General features: G+C 39.2%; 1 protein-coding gene and 1 pseudogene across 2 annotated transcripts in view; both read left to right on the forward strand.

The window, feature by feature from the left end:
• The window catches only part of KCNQ5 (potassium voltage-gated channel subfamily Q member 5), a 609,909-nt gene that overhangs the window by 372,968 nt on the left and 214,673 nt on the right, over nucleotides 1–22,268 (forward strand). The window lies entirely within an intron of this gene.
• Nucleotides 18,074–19,440, forward strand: LOC104669297 (annotated as a pseudogene).

Consider the following 22,268-nt stretch of genomic DNA (forward strand, 5'->3'; position numbering starts at 1 on the left):
GTCATGACAAAGGAGAAGGTCCATGGTTATAAAGTTTTCCATTAGACTCTCCTCACACACAGGAAATGAACTTCCATAAATTTAATGATAAGACTCTTAGAGTTTCATTTCTCCCATTTTATAACCCTCTTTAGGATAGAAACACATTTCTTGCACTATGAAAATTTTAGTCAGTAAATTTTTCATGTTCTTACAGTGATTTGATAATCAGTCTGCACACCCTTCCTATGCAATGACTTTTGATCAGTATAGTGAAATATAATGGCATTATGTAATTTTAAGATATATATCTTAAAGACAAAAAGAATCCCTTTATTTAATTCAAGGTAAATAAATCAATGAGGAAAATGTATAGTGAAAAGTTTGGGCATATATTAGTTGTCTTTCAATATTTTTTTCTTTTTATTTTCATTTTTTTTCATTTTTTTCATTTTTTCATTTTTTTCTTTTTATTTCCTTCAACCATATGATACAATCAACAGATATTTGTTGAGTGCTTTGATGTTTTCAGATCTATGCTATGCACTACAAGAGTCTCAAAAAGGAATGAAGAGCAAAGTCTCTGCTCTCAAGAATGTAGAGTTTTTCACACAAGATTCTAAAAACCATTAAGGTCACTTAAGATATCAATAAGGTGAATAGGATGATGTTCCTGGATGCAAATTTTAGAAATGTGGCATACCAAAATCTTCCCCTGGAACTTCACCATTCACACCTAAGAAGTTAAAGGTGTCTCAGTAGGGTCTCACTATGTTGTCCAGGCAGGTCTCACTTCTGGCCTCAAGAGATCCTCCCACCTTGGCTTCCCAATGTGGTGAGGTTACAGGCATAAGCCACTGCACCTGACCCATTTTCTCCTTCTGAAAACTCTTTTGGATTTCAGGATACCATGTTCTTTGGATTCTCCTCCCTTGCTCTGACCTTCCTTCTTGACCTTCACTGTCTCTTCCTCTTTCGCAGGGCCACTTCTCCCTAGGGACCCCAACACAACCATGTCTCAGAACTGGACATCTGATATATGTGACAAAGATATGTTTTCATTTATATAAAATGCGAATAGAAACTTACACACACAAAAACACACACACACACGGTGTCTCAGAAGTTCTGCAACAAAGAAATCCAGTTATTGTCATTGAACCCAGAACTCCCTAAATGTGTTTAACAGAGCAACTTTTTCTTGAGACAGATCTATAAAAATCTCTTGAGATAGTGGTATTCTATGGAAGACAATCTGGGGAATACTGAATTAGAGAACCATGTGAGACATTTTATTATTAAAATGCAAACTCAAAGTGCTGAAAGTGTAGAGAAGAGAAATATCATTATGATCTAGGTGGGTGAAGAAAAGAATCTCAAAGGAGGTTAGACTTTTAAAGAAATAAGTGAAAAAAAACCAGAACATTGTGATGAGGAGGGGGAGCTCAGATTATATCTCCCAAATTGATGATATTGGTTATTTGAAAGAGGAAGGCAAAGGCGTAGACAATGATTACTAGGGATTTTGACTTTCTAAGTTATACATATCTATATTGTTTATGTACTTGTTTTACAATAAATGTGGCTTATTCTTATAATCCAGAGATATTAAAACTAACTAAAGTTTATTTATCAGATTAACCAGTGATGTGTATAGCTCTTACTTCCACAATTATCCATATATACATATATGCAATATTTACAAACATAGATATGTACAAATATAATATCTTGGCCAAAAATAATTGAAGCATCAAAGTCAACCTACATTGTAATCTTGGGCAGCACCTGTTATTTATTCATCTCTCAAGTGTGGCTGACTTCAGGGATGAGAATAAACAATGTGATCTCTTACTAAGCTTCCCTTTGGACTAGTAATCCAATTGGTATGTGATGACTTTATACCTGAAACTAAGGAGTTGAGGAATAAGCTGAAAATAGCCAACTTGAGTTTCCTAAGTACAGTTTGGCTTCTGTACGAACTGTTTGGTTGCTCCGCACTTTCAGTGTATTCATTTTTTTAAAGTATATTTATTTTAAAAGTGGTAAATTCAGGTATTACTTAATAATTAAGAAGTTACTTATATCCAAACACAAGATATGTTTACAACCATATTTGAAAGTAATTGAACTGATAACCCTGTAGACAAAGGAGCTGTGTTATAATAAATATTATCGTCAGCTTTCCTTCGTCTTAAGATTTTTTGAATCTTGAAAGAAGATATGCATGAACTTTGTGTTGAGTATATATAAATGTATACACATATATACATAGCAATGTCTAAGCACAATACAGGTGTAACATGTAAGGTTCGGCCAGGTAAACTTGCTGAAATTCAGTTGTTTCTGACCTACAATAATGGCAATTTCATATAGTTGAACCTAATGATTTGTCTCAGTCATTAGTTAGTGGCACCTCCTCCCTTAGGTAGTTGCCAATTGTGTTGGGATGGTATTTTCACTCTTGTAACATTCCCAGCTTATGTCAGAATTCCCTTCATCTTGCCTCCTCTACTTTTATATTATTCTATTCTGTCGTTTTTCACCTAGATATGACTGGACAGATTGTTTACTTATAGCAGTCCCTATATGCTAATCCATTTCTTGGTCAATACATTCTCAAACATCATTCCTTAAAGGTCAAAGAAAATCCCTGTGTTAAATTCAGTATCATGTATACAGAATCAGTCAACTATTGCTGCTCTGTCCCTTACCTATCCCTATTTCTGTTACTGTTGATGTTGTCTGGGAGTATCTAAACACTCCCAGGAATTCAGGTACTTAAGAGGACTGTCTGGATAATAATGTCTGATTATCTGACGTCAACTTCTGAACCTGTTGGCAGGAGTCCTAAGGCCTGCATAGAAGACTGGCTCCAGGACAAATGCTATCAAGAAAATATTCCCATTGGGTGCAGGTGGCTCATCCCTTTAATCCGAATCACTCAGGAGGCTGAGGTGGGAGGATTCCTTGGGGCCAGGAGTTTGAGACCAGCTTGGGCAACATAGAAAGACCCTATCTCTAAAAAAATAAAATAAATTAGCAGGGCATGGTGGTGTGCACTAGAAGTTCCAGTTATGCCAAAGGCTGAGGTGAGAGGATCTCTTGAGCCCAGGAGTTCAAGGCTGCAGTGAGCTGTAATCACACCACTGCACTCTAGCTTGGATGACAGAGAAAGACTCCATCTCTAAAAATATAGTAAAAGACAAAAAAGAAACTACTCCCACATAATTCAAACATGCTTATTACTATTTTGATTCCTATAGTTTATTCTTCCTTGCCCCTCACTATGATTACAGATCAAAATAACTACCAGCTTCAGTGGATTAAGTATCTAAACCTTGATGTGGCTGACCAATAGTTCCATTACTTCCATGTGTGTATTACATACACACAAGTATTCAATACTGATACAATAATCTATAAATAGAAAATTGCAATAATTTTCTATATGCGGTTTCAGTAGTACCAAAGCTAATTACCAGTTGAGAAGAATTTGACTTTATAAGAGGTACTAAATATGATCTAGTGAATTCTGTGGCAGACATTTTTAAGTAGAAACAGGGACAATCTCTTGTTATGGCTTCTTGATGGTGTCAAAGACTGTATTGCCTTTCTAGCTACTGGTAAAGAAATTCTCTAACCCTAACCAACAAGTGCCACAACTCCTACCTCTGCAAACTGCTGTCAATCTGAAGGCAATCTGCCATGCCAAAAAGCCAGTTTTCAGAATCATCCTTTCAGAAATCTAATATGGAAATAGTCTTGTAAAGACTTGCATTATCTATTTACTGGTGAATAGATGAATATTTACTTGCCTTAAATACAGCAATTAACCAATACAAGTCAACAATCATTGAGCTGCTTCTTTTTTTTTTTTTTTTATTTCTTCTAAAAAACAAAGAGAATATATGTGCAGAACACGCCGTTTTGTTACATAGGTATCCGTGTGCCATGGTGGTTTGCTGCATCTATTGACCCATCCCCTAAGTTTGCTCCCCTCACCCCCCACCCCTCAACAAGCCTTGATAGGTGCCGTTCCTCTCTGTGTTCATGTGTTCTCAATGTTCAACTCCCACTTATGAGTGAGAACATGCGGTGTTTGATTTTCAGCTCCTGTGTTAGTTTGCTTTTTAAGAGCTGCTTCTTTGTATGAGTGCCTGGAGGTTAACACAAGTGTCTAGTAGGTGTCCAATAAATTTTTCTCCCATTAAATTAAAAGGAGTAAAATAAAGGCCTAATCTCAGGGGCACTATAATCCTCTCATAAGAATACAGCATGTTTGTATAACGTTTTTATTTCATCACCTACATAATCAAATCCTATCTACACACAGCATGTACTAGACTTCATTTTACCAATGAAGAAATTGAAGCTAACAGTAGATCAGAGATTTGTCCAATAGTTCCAACCTAGGAAGCAGTGATACTAAACTAAACTCTAGGCCTTCTAATGTGTAATTCAATGATAGTTCTACCAAATCTTCCTGGTTCACTAAATCAAACTGAAAGGGAAACACTTTGGCTAACAGAGGAAAACCATAACCACATTCACTGATGTCCCAAATGGGTTGAAAAATGAGTCCCACTTTCTGCAATAAATAGCCCTCAATTAATAATTTATTGGTTATAGGTTACAGGGTTATCATAGTCATATCACATTGATAGGCCTATAAATGTTTTACCATTAGTAAAAAGAAAATTTCAAGATTTGGGAGTCATGGGAAATCTTTGCATCTTCCTCTGAATTTACTGTGAACCTAAAACTTCTCTTAAAAAACCCTAAGTTACTCAAAAGAAAAATATGGGCCAACAATCGTTTTTTAAAGATGCCATGGATTTTTTTGTCAAGCATTTTGAATTTTTTTTTTTTTTTACTGGAGGGAAAAGATTTTGTAGAAATCCTTTGAAAGGCTGAATTATTATAGAAAATAATTTTGAACTTCGAGAACATTAAATTGCTTTGTTTCCCAAAGCTTCGTGGCAAAAAAAAGAAATGCTCTGGAAAACTTTTCAAGCACTTAGAATTTTACAGTGACGTAAAAGTTGTCTGACACCCATTATGGGTAATAGTACCTGGTTAATTTTCTATTACTTTTCTTTGAATTACGGTTTTCCACCAAGCAACATTAAACGGGGAAGACAAAGATCAAATACTCTTCTGATCAACTGATGCTCATTTTATCTAATATAAATGACAAAAATGGAATAGTGAAGAACAGAAACAGTTTTTCTGTCACTTACAGATTAGTATTGGGAACTTGGTTCTGCCAAAGAAATTATGAAATATGTAACATCTCTATCTGCCTCTATTTTTCCTTTGGTTATTTTTGTATTTAAAGAGACAAAAACATTCAATAGTGTACAAAAATTTTTCCCACGTTTTAAATTTATTTTTGAATGATAACCTTTAAATTCACAATAAGTTCTGACATAAAAGTACATTTATGATGGGCCCTTTATCGTGAGGACTTGAGTAGGAGGAGACATATGCTGAAAACCTTGCTGGGGGAGAATTAACATTGTCTTGCCAGATGAGAGGAGAAATCACATTCTAGCCCTTTGTAATACTCTAAACCAAGGGTTAGCAACCTGTGGACCAAATCCAGCTTTCCACTTGTTTTTGTAAATGAAGTTTTATTAGAACATAATTACACCTATTCATTTACAGTTTGTAGCTGCTTTTGCACTACAACTGCAGTGCTGAGTAGCTGCTAGAGAGACCACATGGCTCACAAAATCTAAAATATTTACTATCTGGTCCTTTACAGAAAGTTTGTCCACCCCTGCTATAAATCTTTCTCTCTTCCCTTCCTCTCCTACAGATGGCAATAACTAGTGGCACAAAAAAAAAAAAAAAAAAAAAAAAAAAAAAAGGAAAGCCTAGACTCTCTTATGGCAAGAAGTGGAAAATAATGCATTTTTTTCTGGATTGTGCAGGTGATACTTCTGGGACCCTGCCAGCCTCATGCATTTTCAAGGGCCCAGGAATCAGAAGCCATTTCTGACTCTTTGACAGCATAGCCCTCCTCTCACTACTCTCTAAATAGAAGCATTGACATCAGAGTATCCTAAAACAACTGAATATGGGACATGTTTATTTAGTGCATCCCTGTCAGCTTACTAATTAGAAAACTGAGTTATGTTTCTCTTTTAAAAAATAGGACAGGTGCCCATTAAAACTGAAAATTTAGGGCAAACTATCTCTGCTAATAACACTTTCTACTTTTTTTTTTTTTTTTTTTTTTTTAAGATGGAGTCTTTCTCTGTCATCCAGGCTGGAGTGCAATGGCATGATCTCGGCTCACTGAAACCTCCGCCTCCCGGGTTCAAGCAATTCTCCTGCCTCAGCTTCCTGAGTAGCTGGGACTACAGGTGCACAGCACACCCAGCTAATATTTTAGTAGAGACAGGGTTTCACTGCATTGCCCAGGCTCTTCTCAAACTCCTGAGCTTAGGCAATCCACTCGCCTCGGCCTCCCAAAGTGCTGGGATTACAGGCGTGAACCACCACTCCCAACCCTAACACTTTCTACTTTACATCTCCCAATGCCATTTAGTATGTTTGAGTTTCAACTATGCACCTAAAACAGTAATAATAAAATTTAAGTAAACATCTCTAGAACTTTCAGTGAAGAATAAAATATTATGTTAGGTAAAGCCACATTTTTGTCTTTCTTTCTATCATCCTAATGTGTTTCTATCTACATAAAATCATCAACTTCAATTGTTTTGGTCACAAAAAAAAAAAAAGCTTGACGCTTATTTATATATAGCAGCAGCAAGAAAAAACATACCTTTTTTCTTTACTTACCAGACCCCAGAGGAGTGACTACAGCTTTAAAGCTAACTGTGAATATATTTTTGGAGAGAGGAAGTTTGTGTTGTCTAGTGTCCATCGCTTGCCAACTTTTCTGATCTATAAAATACTCCAGTGACTTCACACACTGATGCTGGCTTTCAGCTTTCTTTTAGTTCTGGTCACCAAGAGCAGCAAGTGCCATTGTAGGTCAATCCCTAGCGAAACATCTCTCTTCTCTATTCCTTGGGCAGGTACTTTCATGTGTAGTAGTTTCAGAGTTTATGGTTATTACTCTCTGGAGACCATCTGTCTGCTGGGTTTATTTTTTCCTGATGTTGTACCACATCATAAAGTCTACTGCCAAGAGTACTTTACTCAAGAAGATTTTGTTTTCTGCTGTTTTAGTCACTTCACTACTTTATTTCTGTAGGCCAAATTGAGTGGAGAAAATCAGTAGCAATTCCCCACTCCATAGGCCCTATAGCATAACCTGGCTCCGTTTGGTTGCAAGTTCTTATTTTGTGACTGCTTTAAAACATTCTCCTCACACAAGAAGTGATGGGTCCTCTTGTATATATGTGTAACAAAGAGCTGCACTGAGATTTTCCATGAAATGTAAATGCGCTCAGAAAGCCTTTCCAGGTTTTTTAAAACAAGTGAATTACGTAAGTCTAATCAGTTGAAAGTAACCAAAATTCATAATTGATTTTTATTAGCAAATATAGTACTTTGAAATAGATTTTTATGCTGCATTACGCATGGTTAACAAAAAAAATAGCTTTGTGTTTCCAGGGAAAAATAAGTTTAAGCTTATTCTTATCCTCTCTTACTTTAGTTCCCAATAATCATATTTAAATAAATGTACTCCAGAGTTTCTATTTTTCATTTTCAGATAATGTAATGGTTATTATCATATAGTCATAGAAAATTGCAGTGATTAAGTTATTATTTGCCTAATAAATTTACAACCTTTTTATGGAAAAATGATTCCGGCCAGACAACTGTTGTCAAACATCTTTTAATGTGTTTTCAACCTTTGTCATAGCTCACTTTCTTGCATAAACAGAGCCTTCCAAACAAAGCATGGAAAATTTAATCCACATAGATTCATATTATCAAAACTATTACATTGGATTATTTTCCATAGTGTCAGCATTGACATTAATCTCTTGAGAAGATAACTTTAAAAGGAACACTCACATAGATTTTACAAATGTCTCTTCCTCACCCTTACAAATAACTTTTATTTCATTCACGGCTATAATTAGCACTTCCTCTAAGGCAGCCCTTTTCTCGGTTGTGGATGGGCACACTGTGAATTCACTAGCATGGTAGCCAGGTCAGCAGAGTCATTAGTGGTCATTTTAATGATGACTTGGAATCCCTGCCTGGTCAATTTAACTGAGACTCATTCCCATGTACTGACTGCAGCCAAGAAGCTTCACAATATTACCCATTTATTTAGGTAGTTTCAAATAGTTTCCCAGGAACTGGAGTAACAAGAGGCTGAATGCAGAGGTCTGTATGTCAAGAAGTTTCCATGACTAGTGAACCTTGAGCACTTCTCTGTACACATTCAAACCCAACTCTTACGTTCGTTCTTCAAATGGGTTTGCTTAGACCAAGCCAGATTACTTGAGCACCTTAAATTTTGCTGGGTATCGTTTCAAGTTTTACATTTATAAGTGTTTTTGCATTTTAAGCGGGGATTTTATATAATAAACCAACATAATTCATTGTCATAATTGTTATCCATGTTAGCGAAAACTTGTAAAATTATGTAGCAATTATTTGTCAATTGGGATTTTTAACTCTATTTGGTATTTATTTATTTATTTATTTATTATGTTAAAATACAGATTCTCATTTTGGGGCTATCTCATTTTATTCTTTTTTCTTTTTTTTTTTTTTTTTTTGAGACGGAGTCTCGCTCTGTCACCCAGGCTGGAGTGGCCAGATCTCAGCTCACTGCAAGCTCCGCCTCCCGGGTTCACGCCATTCTCCTGCCTCAGCCTCCCGGGTAGCTGGGACTACAGGCGCCGCCACCTCGCCCGGCTAGTTTTTTGTAGTTTTTAGTAGAGACGGGGTTTCACCGTGTTAGCCAGGATGGTCTCGATCTCCTGTCCTCGTGATCCGCCCGTCTCGGCCTCCCAAAGTGCTGGGATTACAGGCTTGAGCCACCGCGCCCGGCCTCATTTTATTCTTAAAACAATGCTAGAGGAGAGGTAGTGAGGATGTGGAAAGGAGGCCATGTACCTGGGACACAAAGAGTATGAGCTTGGGGATCAGCTGACATCTGACTTGCAGACTGTGGCTACAGGCACGGGAAGTAGCACGCAGAAGCATCAAGTTTCATTATTATATCACATTATTATGTTACAGCATGATATTGTGCAGGAAACAGAAATCAGGCGGACCTGCCTAGAAGGTCTACTCTGGAGAAATGGAAGAATTCATGTTCTTGTGAGGATCTTAAAAGCCAGATGAATGAGTTTGGGTATGATAGCAAGGTAAAGGAACCATAAATTTTAAAACAAGGAATTGGCATAATAAAAGCAGTTCCATAGATAGCAGGGGCCGGAAGGCCTATGCAGGCTGAATTCCAAATGCACCATTGCTTTGGCTTGATGACTTTAGGGGTTTGGGAGTTTCACTTACAAATTCAATAAATGTCACCTCTTCTGTGAGAGAGACCTTCCATGACCACTCTGTCCATAAATTCAACTCTCCCCGCTTCTGCATCCTATTCTCTTTCTCTGCTGTTTTTGTCTCCTTAGCAGTTATCACTTTCAAACACAGTATGTATTTCATTTAATAAAACATTGTTTATGGCCCATCTTTCCCGCTATAATGTAAGTTCTGTAAGGGCAGGGATTTTTGTCTATTTATTCACTATGATACCTTCAGCACCTAGAACACTGCCTGGCACATAGTAGCCCCTGAATACTACATGTTGAATGCGTGAATGAATTGATTAGTACCTGAACCAAGTCCTATTCTTGATACTAGAAATAAAGTAGTAAATAAGAGACAAAAGTTTTCTGCTGTCATGGAGGATACATCTTAGTAGAGGATACCAAAATAAACTGAGCTGTAATTCCAAATAGTGCTGTTTGCTCAGAGGAAAATATAACAGAGTTAACAAGAATATAAAATATCAAATAAATGCTCTCCTGTTGCACACATTGAATATCTAACAGTCAAAAAGGCTGTTTTTGTTTCCAGTTTTGAATTCATTATTCCTGAACAATATACTCTGGTTTTTTATCGCAGTTATTTTTCCTGGAAAAGAAACAGAAACAGTTTGCAAAAGCAAGAACCTGACTGTGATAGATTTCTAAATTGTAGATATTCCATTCAGTAAGATCATTCCCAGCCATTCCATTCAGCCATGAACTGCATGTCCCATCTACCAAAATGAAAAACATCCTTTTCAACTGCCATCAAAAAGTAGAGACTTTTTATTTGTTTTGACAGGCCAATATCTATTTCGTTCTTTCCACACTGAGTGAGTGTCTTCAAGAAACTCGCACTTCTGATAGGGACTCAGTGATGAGGCAACAATTAAGAAGAATCTGGACTTTCCCATTCCAAGGCCTCTTCTCAAGGCAGTTGTGATCCTTTTAAAAAACACAGACTGAAGTAAGTGGACAGAATAAATACATAGATAAAGAAACACAAAAGTTAGGAAGTATAATAATAAAAATATTATTTTTACATATGTATACATGTGCCATGTTGGTTTGCTGCATCCATTAACTGTCATTTACATTAGGTATTTCTCCTAATGCTATCCCTCCCCCATCCCCCGACCCCACAACAGACCCCACTGTGTGATGTTCCCCTTCCTGTGTCCAAGTGTTCTCATTGTTCAATTCCCACCTATGAGTGAGAACATGTGGTGTTTGGTTTTCTGTCCTTGCAATAGTTTGCTGAGATTGATGGTTTCCAGCTTCATCCATGTCCCTATAAAGGACATGAACTCATCCTTTTTAATGGTTGCATAGTATTCCGTGGTGTATATGTGCCACATTTTCTTAATCCAGGCTACCATTGATGGACATTTGGTTGGCTCCAAGTCTTTGCTATTGTGAATAGTGCCACAATAAACATACGTGTACATGTGTCTTTATAGTAGCATGATTTGTAATCCTTTGGGTATATACCCTGTAATGAGACTGCTGGGTCAAATGGTATTTCTAGTTCTAGATCCTTGAGGAATTGCCACACTGTCTTCCACAATGGTTGAACTAGTTTACTCCTACCAACAGTGTAAAAACCTTCCTATTTCTCCACATCCTCTCCAGCATCTGTTCTTTCCTGACTGTTTAATGATTGCCATTCTAACTGGTGTGAGATGGTATCTCACTGTGGTTTTTATTTGCATTTTTCTGATGACCAGTGATGATGAGCATTTTTTCATGTGTCTGTTGGCTGCATAAATACTTTCTTTTGAGAAGTGTCTCTTCATATCCTTTGCCCACTTTTTGATAGGGTTGTTTGATTTTTTCTTGTAAATTTAAGTTCTTTGTAGATTCTGGATATTAGCCCTTTGTCAGATGGGTAGACTGTAAAGATTTTCTCCCATTCTGTAGGTTCCCTGTTCACTCTGATGATAGTTTCTTTTGCTGTGCAGAAGCTCTTTAGTTTAATTAGATCTCATTTGTCAATTTTGGCTTTTATTGCCATTGCTTTTGGTGTTTTAGTCATGAAGTCTTTGCCCATGCCTGTGTCCTGAATGGTACTGCCTAGGTTTTCTTCTAGGGTTTTTATGGTGTTAGGTCTTACATTTAAGTCTTTAATCCATCTTGAGTTAATTTTTGCATACAGTGTAAGGAAGGGATCCAGTTTTAGCTTTCTACATATGGCTAGCCAGTTTTCCCAGTACCATTTATTAAATAGGGAATCCTTTCCCCATTGGTTGTTTTTGTCAGGTTTGTCAAAGATCAGGTGGTTTAGATGTGTGGTGTTATCTCTGAGGCTGCTGTTCTGTTCCATTGGTCTATATCTCTGCTTTGGTACCAGTACCAGGCTGTTTTGGTTACTGTAGCCTTGTAGTATAGTTTGAAGTCAGGTAGCATGATGCCTCCATCTTTGTTCTTTTGCTTAGGATTTTCTTGGCAATGCGGGCTTTTTTTTTGGTTCCATATGAACTGTAGTTTTTTCCAGTTCTGTGAAGAAAGTCGGTAGCTTGATGGGGATGGCATTGAATCTATAAATTACTTTGGGCAGTATGGTCATTTTCATGATATTGATTCTTCCTGTCCATGAGCATGGAATGTTCTTCCATTTGTTTGTGTCCTCTTTTATTTCGTTGAGCAGTGGTATGTAGTTCTCCTTGAAGAGGTCCTTCACATCCCTTGTAAGTTGAATTCCTAGGTATTTTATTGTCTCTGTAGTAATTGTGAATGGGAGTTCACTCATTATTTGGCTCACTGTTTATTATTAGTGTGTAAGAATGTTTGTGATTTTTGCACACTGATTTTGTATCCTGAGACTTTGCTGAAGTTGCTTATCAGCTTAAAGAGATTTTGGGCTGAGACGATGGGGTTTTCTAAATATACAATCATGTCATCTGCAAACAGGGACAATTTGACTTCCTCTTTTCCTAATTGAATACCCTTTATTTCTTTCTCTGGCCAGAACATCCAACACTATGTTGAGTAGGAGTGGCGAGAGAGGGCATCCCTGTCTTATGCCAGTTTTCAAAGGGAATGCTTCCAGTTTTTGCCCATTCAGTATGATATTGGTTGTGGGTTTGTCATAAATAGCTCTTTTTGAGATATGTTCCATCACTACCTAGTTTATTGAGAGTTTTTAGCATGAAGGGCTGTTGAATTTTGTCAAAGGCCTTTTCTGCATCTATTGAGATAATCAACTGGTTTTTGTCTTTGGTTCTGTTTATGTGATGGATTACATTTATTGATTAATTGATTTGCCTATGTTGAGCCAGCCTTGCATCCCAGGGATGAAGCCAACTTGATCTTGGTGGATAAGCTTTTTGATGTGCTGCTGGATTTGGTTTGCCAGTATTTTATTGACGATATTTGCATCGATGTTCATCAGGGATATTGGTCCAAAATTCTCTTTTTTTATTGTGTCTCTGCCAGGCTTTGGTATCAGGATGATGCTGGCCTCAAAAAATGAGTTAGGGAGGATTCCCTCTTTTTCTATTGATTGGAATCGTTTCAGAAGGAATGGTACCTGCTCCTCTTTGTACCTCTGGTAGAATTCGGCTGTGAATCCATCTGGTCCTGGACTTTTTTTGGTTGGTAGGCTGTTACTTATTGCCTCAATTTCACAGTCTGTTATTGGTCTATTCAGGGATTCAACTTCTTCCTGGTTTAGTCTTGGGTGGATATATATGTCCAGGAATTTATCCATTTCTTCTAGATTTTCTAGTTTATTTGTGGAGAGGTGTTTATAGCATTCTCTGATGGTAGTTTGTATTTCTGTGAGATCAGTGGTGATATCCCCTTTATCATTTTTTATTGCATCTGTTTGATTCTTCTCCCTTCTTTATTAATCTTGCTAGTGGTCTATCAATTTTGTTGATTTTTTCAGAAAACCAGTTCCTGGATTCATTGATGTTTTGAAGGGTTTTTTGTGTCTCTATCTCCTTCAGTTCTGCTCTGATCTTATTCCTTGCCTTCTGCTAGATTTTGAATTTGTTTGCTCTTGCTTCTCTAGTTCTTTTAATTGTGATGTTAAGGTGTCGATTTTAGATCTTTCCTGCTTTCTCTTGTGGGCATTTAGTGCTATAAATTTCCCTCTACACACTGCTTTAAATGTGTCCCAGAGATTCTTATTGTGTCTTTGTTCTGACTGGTTTCAAAGAACATCTTTATTTCTGCCTTCATTTCATTATTTACCCAGTAGTCATTCAGGAGCAGACTGTTCAGTTTCCACATAGTTGTGTGGTTTTGAGTGAATGTCTTAATCCTGAGTTCTAATTTGATCACACTGTGGTCTGAGAGACAGTTTGTTATAATTTCTGTTCTTTTACATTTGCTGAGTAGTGCTTTACCTCCAACTATGTGGTCAATTTTGTAATAAGCGTGATGTGGTGCTGAGAAGAATGTATATTCTGTTGATTTGGGGTAGAGAGTTCTGTAGATGTCTATTAGGTCTGCTTGGTGCAGAGCTGAGTTCAAGTCCTGGATATTCTTGTTAACCTTCTGTCTCGTCAATCTGTCTAATATTGACAGTGGGGTGTTAAAGTCTCCCATTATTATTGTGTGGGAGTCTAAGTCTCTTTGTAGGTCTCTAAGGACTTGCTTTATGAATCTGGGTGCTCCTGTATTGGGTGCATATATATTTAGGATGATTAGCTCTTCTTCTTGAATTGATCCCTTTACCATTATGTAATGGCCTTCTTTGTCTCTTTTGATCTTTGTTGGTTTAAAGTCTGTCTTATCAGAGACTAGGAATGCAACCCCGGCTTTATTTTTTCTGCTTTCCATTTGCTTGGTAGATCTTCCTCCATCCCTTTATTTTGAGCCTATGTATTTCTCTGCACCTGAGATGGGTCTCCTGAATACAACACACTGATGGGTCTTGACTCTTTATCCAATTTGCCAGTCTGTGTCTTTTAATTGGGGCATTTAGCCCATTTACATTTAAGGTTAATATTTTATGTGTGAATTTGATCCTGTCATTATGATGTTAGTTGGTTATTTTGCCCATTAGTTGGTGCAGTTTCTTCCTAGCATCAATGGTCTTTACAATTTGACATGTTTTTGCAGTGGCTGGTACCGGTTGTTCCTTTCCATGTTTAGTGCTTCCTTCAGGAGCTCTTGTAAGGCAGGCCTGGTGGTGACAAAATCTCTCAGTATTTGCTTATCTGTAAAGGATTTTATTTCTCCTTCACTTATGAAGCTTAGTTTGGCTGGATATGAAATTCTGGGTTGAAAATTATTTTCTTTAAGAATGTTGAATATCTGCCCCACTCTCTTCTGGCTTGTAGAGTTTCTGCCGAGAGATCCGCTGTTAGTCTGTTGGGCTTCCCTTTGTGGGTAACCCGACCTTTCTCTCTGACTTCCCTTAATATTTTTTCCTTCATTTCAACCTTGGTGAATTTGACATTATGTGTCTTGGGGTTGTTCTTCTCAAGGAGTATCTTTGTGGTGTTCTCTGTATTTCCTGAATTTGAATGTTGGCCTGTCTTGCTAGGTTGGGGAAGTTCTCCTGGATAATATCCTGAAGAGTGTTTTCCAACTTGGTTCCATTCTCCCTGTCACTTTCAGGTACACCAATCAAATGCAGATTTTGTCTTTTCACATAGTCCCACATTTCTTGGAGGCTTTGTTCATTTCTTTTTACTCTTTTTTCTCTAAACTTCTCTTCTCGCTTCATTTCATTAATTTGATCTTCAATCACTGATACCCTTTCTTCCACTTGATCAAACAGGCTGTTGAAGCTTGTGCATACCTCACGTAGTTCTCATGCCAAGGTTTTCAGCTCCATCAGGTCATTTAAGGTCTTCTCTATGCTGTTTATTCTAATTAGCCATTTGTCTAATCTTTTTTCAAGGTTTTTAGCTTCCTTGCCATGGGTTCGAACATCCTCCTTTAGCTCAGAGAAGTCTGTTATTACTGACCTTCTGAAGCCTACTTCTGCCAACTCGTCAAAGTCATCTCCATCCAGCTTTGTTCCATTGCTAGTGAGGAGCTGCAATCCTTTGGAGGAGACGAGGCGCTCTGCTTTTTAGAATTTTCAGCTTTTCTGCTCTGGTTTCTCCCCATCTTTGTGGTTTTATCTACTTTTGGTCTTTGATGATGGTGATCTACAGATGGGGTTTTGGTATGGATGTTCTTTTTGTTGATGTTGATGCTATTCCTTTCTGTTTTTTAGTTTTCCTTCTAACAGTCAGGTCCCTCAGCTGCAGGTCTATTGGATTTTGCTGGAGGTCCACTTCAGACCCTGTTTTCCTGGGTATCACCAGCAGAGGCTGCAGAACAGCAATATTGCAGAATAGCAAATATTGCTGCCGATCCTTCCTCTGGAAGCTTCATCCCAGAGGGACATCTGGCTGTGTGAGGTGTCAGTCAGCCCCCACTAGGAGGTGTCTCCCAGTTAGGCTACATGGGGGTCAGGGAAACACTTGAGGAGGCAAGTGTGTCCATTCTCAGATCTCAAACACCATGCTGGGAAAACCACTGCTCTCTTCAGAGTGGTCAGACAGGGACGTTTAAGTCTGCAGAGGTTTCTGTTGCCTTTGTTCAGCAATGTCCTGCTCCCAGAGGTTGAGTCGACAGAGGCAGGCAGGCCTTGTTGAGCTGTGGTGGGCTTCACCCAGTTCGAGCTTCCTGACCACTTCGTTTACCTACTCAAGCCTCGGCAATAGTGGATGCCCCTCCCCGAGCCAGGCTGCCGCCTCACAGTTTGATCTCGGACTGCTGTGCCAGCAGTGAGCAAGGCTCCATAGGTGTGGGACCCACCAAGCCAGGCACGGGATACACTCTCCTGGTGTGCTGTTTGCTAAGACCATTGGAAAAGCCCAGTATTTGGGAGGCGGTGTCCTGATTTTCCAGGTACAGTCTGTCATGGCTTCCCTTGGCTAGTAAATGGAAATCTCCCAACCCCTTGTGCTTCCTGGGTGAGGCGATGCCCTGTCCTGCTTCAGCTCGCCCTCCATGGGTTGCACCCACTGTCCAACCAGTCCCAATGAGATGAACCAAGTACCTCAGTTGGAAATGCAGAAATCACCCATCTTCTGTGTTGATCACACTGGGAGCTGCAGACCAGAGCTGTTGCTATCTGTCCATCTTGGAACCAATCCCAACAATTTTTTTTAATAACAGTAAAAACAAGAAATTTGAAGCCCCAGAGAAGGCCTGTAAGAAGAGCAAGAAGTCAGGCACAGTGGCTCACACCTGTAATACCAGCACTTTGGGAGGCCAATGCAGGAAGATCACATTAGATCAATAGTTAGACCAGCCTGGGCAACATAGTGAGACTCTGTCGCTACAAAAATGTTTGTCTAAATTAACCGGGCATGGTGGCCTGTGCCTGTGGTCCTAGATACTTGGGAGGCTGAAGCAGGAGGATTGCATGAGCCCAGATGTTCAAGGCTGCAGTGAGCTATATGATCTGGCCACTATACCCCAGTGTGGGCAACAGAGCAATATGTTGTGACACATGCACCAAAAAAAACAGAAGCAAGAAAGAACATAGGAATAAACCAATCTTGTTCACACAGAAATTGTCCAAAGAACTCAGATTTTTTACTCTGTGTTTTTAAATATTGAGAAAATGGAAGACGTATAACTAACAGCATATTTTTAACAATTTAAAAAACCACAGTCATCAAGAGTAATTTAAATGAGCTGAAAGCCAGATAAACCACAACATTCCCCTGTCCCCAAAAAGGACTTTTTAAAATTACAGGAATAGAGAAGAAATAATCCTATTTGTTGGTGGTCAGTACTGTTACATTAACACCAAGAGATTAGAGCTATTAAAATCCTAACCTATTCCTAATTTTCCATCAAAAAGCCTGATTTTCCACCACAGAATGCAAATGAAAACCACAATGATATTTCATCTCACACTAGTCAGAACAGCTAGTATTAAAAAGTCAGAAAACAACAGATGCTGGTGAGGCTGTGGAGAAAAGGGACCACTCATATACTGTTAGTGGGAAGGTAAATTAGTTCAGCTACTGCAGAAAGCAGTTTAGAGATTTCTTAAAGAACTTAAAACAGAGAGCTACCATTTGACCCAGCAATACCATTACTGGGTATATACCCAAAAGAAAATAGATCATTACACCAAAAAGACACATGTACTCCTATGTTCATTGCTACTCTATTCACAACAGCAAAAATATGGAGTCAACTAGCTGCCCATCAATGGTGGGTCGGATAAAGAAAATGTGGAGGTCAGGTACAGTGGCTCATGCCTGTAATCCCAGCACTCTGGGAGGCCAAGGCAGGCGAATCACAAGATCAGGAGTTCGAGACCAGCCTGGCCAACGTGGTGAAACCCCATCTCTACTAAAAATACAAAGTATTAGCTGGGCCTGATGATGGGCGCCTGTAATCCTAGCGGGAGGCTGAGGCAGGATAATCAGTTGAACCTGGCAGGCAGAGGTTGCAGTGAGCCGAGATCGCACCATCGCACTCCAGCCAAGGTGACAGTGCTAGACTCCATCTCAAAAGAAAAAAAAAAGAAAGAAGGAAAATGTGGAACACATATACTGTGGAATACTACACAGCCATAAAAAAGAATGAAATTGAAGTCACAGTGGAGCAGGCTGTCACGTGGAGGTGGGGAAGTTTGGCCCATCAGAATGATCACCAAGACACACAAAGTATACGTGGGCCCTGGGCTCCCAGAGAGAAAAAGAAGAAAGTGGTCAAAGAACCAGAGACTCAATACTCAATTTTAAACAATGATGATTACTTTGCCAATGTTTCTCCTGTAAGAGCCACATCCCCCTCTAAAAGTGTGGTCCATGGGAAGGTACCTGAGATGTCTCTAGTGAAGAAAAGAAGAAAAATAAGGGTGTCAGCACCCTTTGCGAGGAGCACGTAGAACCTGACACGCTGCGTGCCAGACGGCCAGAGAAGTCACCCAGCCCCAGGAAGCAGGTGCTTGGTCGCTTGGAGTTCCTCCCTGGGGAAAAGAAAAAGAAGTCACCTCCAGCCATGTTCCATGCCTCTGGCGTGAAAACCTCCCCAGACCTCAGACAGGGTGAAGAGGAAACCAGAGTTGGCAAGAAGCTCAAAAACCACAAGAAGGAAACAAAGGGGGCCCAGGACCCCTCAGTCCAGAATCCTTGATTCTGCGAGGCTGGGGATGCTGCCGACACCTGCTCAGTGGGGAAGAAGGGTGAGGAACAGGCAACCTTGGGGCAGATAACAGAAGCAGAAGAGCCCCAGGGAACACAGTGCGAAGGTGAAGAAGAAGAAAAAAAAAAATCCACCAGGAGGGAGACGCCCTCCCAGGCCACTCCAAGCCTTCCAGGTCCATGGAGAGCAGCCCTAGGAAAGGAAGTAAAAAGACGCCAAAGTTGAGGATCCGGAATACATCCATCCCCATAGGAAATGGCCCTAAGGCCCCCGCAAAGAAAAAGATGAAGTCCAAGAAGGTAGAGCAGCCAATCATTGAGGAGCCAGCTCTGAAAAGGAAGAAAAAGAAGAGGAAAGAGAGTGGAGTAGCAAGAGATCCTTGGAAGGAGGAAACAGACACGGACTTAGAGGTGGTGTTGGAAAAGAAAGGCAACGTGGACGAGGCGCACATAGACCAGGTGAGGCGAAAGGCCTTGCAAGGAGAGATAGATCGCGAGTCAGGCAAAACGGAAGCTTCTGAAACCAGGAAGTGGAGGGGAACCCAGTTAGGTCAGTGGGATACTGCTGATTTTGAGAACGAAGAACAGAAACTGAAGTTTCTCAAACTTACGGGTGGCTTCAAAAACCTGTCCCCTTCGTTCAGCCGCCACCCCTCTCCACACCCCCCAGCATGATTGCAAGGCCCAACATGGCCCTCAGCTAGAAGGCGGCCGACAGCCTGCAGCAGAACCTGCAGCGGGACTATGACCCGGCCTTGAGCTGGAAGTACAGCCGCGGAGCCAATCTCAGCTTCTCCACCGCCCCCAACAAGATCTTTTATATTCACAGGAACGCTTCCAAGTTAAGCTGGAAGATTAAACTCTAGAGTTTTGTCCTCTCAAAACTGCCACAATTGCTTTGATTATCCCATTTATGCTGGAGGTTACAAATTTTTTGTGTGAAAAATCAGATCTTGGTGATGACCTTGAGCAGTAGGATATAAATAACTCCCATGAACTTAGCGTTCCAATAATGGAACACTAGGCATAAGTGGGTTATTTAGTTGTGCTGATGAAAGCCATCTGGCAGTTGGCTCACACTGAACACCTGTGGAGACTAAGGACAAGGACAACTATCTTTATGGGCTTGGATGAATTGGGGAGAGGCAGCTCATGTTTCGGGAGCCAGGAGAACAAGTGAGTGGCTAAAACCTCCTGTTTTCTGTGTTAAACATTCCGTCCCTGTTTGAGACATCAATGTGTACAGATGACCTTTGTTGAGCGTTTAGCAGGTGCTAGGCACATACTAGTGTTTTCCTTAATGTATTTAATCTTCATAATTATTAAATGGGTGCCATTATTATCCCCAACTTATAGATGAGGCAACTGAGATTCTGGGATAAAGTAATAAAATTCCCTAGGATCACCCAACCACTAAAAACAAACAAACAAACAAAAGAATGAAATCATGTCCTTTGTCCCAACATGGATGGAATGGGAGGCCAAAGTCCTAAGCAAATTAGTACAGGAACAAAAAAAACAAATACCAGACGTTCTCACTTATAAGTGGATGCTAAATGTTGAGTACCCATGGTCATAAACATGAGAATAACAGACACTGCTAATAACAGACACTTGCCCTACTAAAAGGCAGGGGAAGGAGAGGGGCATGGTTCAAAAAACTACCTACTGGGTACTGTGATGACTACCAGAGTGTAATATACCCATGTAATAGATCTGTACATGTACCCCCTCTATCTAAAATAAAACTTGGGGGAAAAAAGCATGATTTTCTTTTTTAACACTAAAAGGGATTTTTAAAAATATGATTAAGAGAAACAATGAAAATATGAGATCGGAAAATTGTTGGCTATTAATGAGTTCATATTTTTGCATCTAGATTTGTATCATAAGGCATCAAAGTATTCGAAGATGAAACTGAAGAACTTTCATTAATAATTTCTCATCATATTTTAGCTTTTACTTTAGGTTCAGGGGTATGATAAATTTTAATAAATCTTGAAAAAATGTAATGAATGACAAATGACCAGAGAGAGAAAAAATATCCTGAGTGTCAAAAAGGAGTAAAATAAGAGGCCCTGGGCTTTGTATATTGATAAGCTCAATAAGAATTCCTAGAAATATTCTAGATAGAATATTAAGCAAATGATTTATAATAAACTTGAGGGCCAGGCACAGTGACTCATGCTTGTAATCCCAGCACTTTGGGAGGCCGAGGCGGGTGGATCACTCCAGGTCAGGAGTTCAAGACCAGCCTGACCAACATGGTGAAGCCCCATCTCTACTAAAAATACAAAATTAACCAGTCATGGTGGTACACGCCTGGAGTCCCAGCTACTTGGGAGGCTGAGGCAGGAGAATCGCTTGAACCTGGGAGGTGGAGGTTGCAGTGAGCTGAGATTGCGCTATTGCACTCCAGCCTAGGCAACAAGAGCAAAACTCTATCTCAAAAAAAAAGGAAAGAACAACCATCATTACTGGAAAATAGCATAAATTCATTAAGAGCAAAAAAATTGCATTACATAATGCTTATTTCTTATTTTGATAGGTTAACCAGATTGCTACATCAGGAGAATAGAGTAGATAATGTCTTGATTTCAGCAAAGTACTGGTAAGTGCTTTATAATATCTCTGAGGGAAAGAAAGAGAAATTCAGGTAGGATGATAATAGTCTTGGGAGAAGAGGTACCTGATGGGGGGGGCTCCAAAGTCAAGACATGGTGTTTGTAAAGAAATCTGAAAGATAAGAGTAGGACATTAGGAGGTTCTTGTTTAGAGAGTGGGTAGTTCATGCGAGGAATAAAAGAATCAAGATTACCATAGTAATATGTAAATGTAACAAATATAAAGGCTTTCCAGAAATCCAAGTGAGCAAAATCTACTCATTTTCATTTAAGTTGAATCTGAATCAATGGTGTCATTTAGTTCTTTAAAAAGAATGCAGCTTTAGATTGAATACTCCCATTTCAAAGAAAGAGTAGTAATAGACAAAAACACATCTTTATGGCTTTTGTTATTTAGTCAAATATATCCTGAATACCTTGTAATGTGCAGAAAACATCTGTGGCTGCTTACATAATATATGTAATATAAGTGGATAAAAATAAGCAAAGGTTTGTCTTCCCATTTAACTGAAAGTCCTGGTTAGGATGCAGACTCTGCCTGAGTTCCCAGTTCCTGGTACAATGTCTGTAAATATTTGTGATTGATATAATACAGCGAAAGTAAGATAATGATAGAACAGTGCAAAGAAATTGGGAATGAAGTTAACCCATAAAAATGTATGCCAGAAGGATCTGGGACACTATTACTATTTGTAATGTGGGTCCCAAATTCACCTTTGAGCCTCCTGGCAAGGAAACAAATATGCTAAAAGATCACAGTCTCCAAAACCTAAAACTTCATCCTCTTTGCCAGAAGCAACATGTTAATAGATTTTTCTTGCAGTAAAATCCTGAGAGAAATTTCTCACAGGATGCCTCATTGAGCAAATACAATGTGAAATATGGAGAAATTCTTAAAGTACAGTAAGCTGGTTAAATGTTTTTTACTCCTTGTTAAGGAAATAGCAGAAAATCCAATACAGTTTAGTTAAAGTAGTTCCTTTAGGGACCAAAGTAGTAGGGTCCAAGTACACAGATTGCCAGTGGTCAGCTTTGCTCCAGGCCCCGTGGTGTGGTAAGAAAAGTACAAG

Source organism: Rhinopithecus roxellana, chromosome 4 (genome assembly GCF_007565055.1).
Source record: "Rhinopithecus roxellana isolate Shanxi Qingling chromosome 4, ASM756505v1, whole genome shotgun sequence".
NCBI classification, from domain to species: domain Eukaryota; kingdom Metazoa; phylum Chordata; class Mammalia; order Primates; family Cercopithecidae; genus Rhinopithecus; species Rhinopithecus roxellana.